The sequence below is a fragment of the Hylobates moloch genome, unplaced genomic scaffold (assembly GCF_009828535.3).
Source record: "Hylobates moloch isolate HMO894 unplaced genomic scaffold, HMol_V3 SCAFFOLD_18, whole genome shotgun sequence".
NCBI classification, from domain to species: Eukaryota; Metazoa; Chordata; class Mammalia; order Primates; family Hylobatidae; genus Hylobates; species Hylobates moloch.
This window is the reverse complement of record NW_026652293.1, coordinates 57,430,630-57,432,546: the sequence shown is the minus strand read 5'-3', so window position 1 is coordinate 57,432,546 and position 1,917 is coordinate 57,430,630.

Sequence of the window (1,917 nt, the reverse complement as noted above, 5' to 3'; positions counted from 1 at the left end):
ACACACCACCATGCCCAGCTAATTTTTTTATTCTTCATTTTTATTTTTTTGAGACAGAGTTTTGCTCGTTGCCCAGGCTGGAGTGCAATGGCGCGATCTCGGCTCACTGCAACCTCTTCCCGGGTTCAAGCGATTCTCCTGCCTTAGCCTCCCGAGTAGCTGGGATTACAGGCACCTGCCATCACGCCCAGCTAATTTTTGTATTTTCAGTAGAGATGGGGTTTCATCATGTTGGCCAGGCTGGTCTCAAACTCCTGACCTCAAGTGATCCACCCGCCTCGGTCCCCTTAAAGTGCTAGGATTACAAGCGTGAGCCACTGTGCCCGGCCAGCCTGGCTAATTTTTTTTGTATTTTTGGTAGAGATGGGGTTTTGCCATGTTGCCCAGGCTGATCTCAAACTCCTGAGCTCAAGTGACCCACTTGCCTCGGCCTCCCAAAGTGCTGGAATTATAGGCTTGAGCTACTAGGCCCGGTCTGTTTTATGCAATATTTTAAATAATTTTGTGCATGAAACAAAGTTTTGGCTGTTTTGACTGTGATCTGTCACTTGAGGGCACGTGTAGAATTTTCCACTTGTGGTGTCAGGTCAGTTCTCAAAAAGTTTCAGATTTAGGAGCATTTTGAATTTTGGATTTTTGGATTAGGGATGTTCAACCTGTATTATGTTGATTGAAGGTGAGAGAAGGCATGACTGAGGACCCTGGCAAAAATGAAGAGGAAGTAACAGGATTTGCAGGAAATAGTGATAATCTGTTAAGATGCTTCTGTGTGTATGTGAAGCTAACCAATCATTGTGGTCAGTCTAGGTCCTATCTAGTTTTTCTTGCTGCAGCTGCCCTCCAGGAACCTGAGCTGTAATTTTCTGATATAGCCACCGGGTGGCCTTTAATTCCCTTGGGTGCCTGCAGGACAAGTCGAGCTGGCCAATTGGCCTGTCCCAGGTCCCAAGGCGGGTGGGGGCGTTAGTAATTAATCCTGTCCTGGATATTCTTTCTTCTGCCAGTACTGACCTATTACTGTGCCCATCTGGTCCTCCTTGTTCTGTTGGACTGCCTGCCAGATGGATAGGCTCTCTTCTGTGAATTTAAACAAGCATTCACACAACCTAATGAATACATTATAAACTATTTCCACTCCTCCAAATTAATTTTCTACTTTTGATCATGTCTCTGCATAGACTTATATAATTGTAACAAGTGTTCATCCGTTATTTGGTATACTGTTTTTAATTCAATATTATCTAACATGTTAGAATTAGTCTATCTACATGCTTACATTTTAGAAAGTAAAATCATGGCTGGATGCAATGGCTCATGCCTGTAATCCCAGCACTTTTGGAGGCCAAGTGGGTGGATCATGAGGTCAGGAGTTCAAGACAAGCCTGGCCAACATGGTGAAACCCTGTCTCTACTAAAAATACAAAAAATAGCTGGAAAAGGTGGTGTGTGCCTGTAATCCCAGCTACTCAGGAGGCTGAGACAGGAGAATCACTTGAACCCAGGAGGTGGAAGTTGCAGTGAGCTGAGATCTCGCCATTGCACTCCAGCCTGAGTAACAGCGAGACTCCGTCTCAAAAAAAAAAAAAAGAAAGTAAAATCACGTTTTATTATGCTTCTAATTTTGTTCATTAACATAAGTAGCATTGATACGAACATGGGAGCTTTAGACCCAAAGTAGAACTACAGGATCAAAGAATGATTTTATAATTCTTATATATTCCCAAGTTGCCTTACAGAAATAAAACATTCTATTTAATTGCCATTTTTTCCTAAAGCTGCTAACCCCCAATAAACAAGCAAGTTGCTGGTGCTGGTGTCTTGAAAAGTTGTAAAATGCCTCCCTCCCCATCTCCTCTTCTTACCACTTGCCCTCTTTTCTGTGCAGCTGACATGGAAACTTGCTCCTTCCATAAGAGC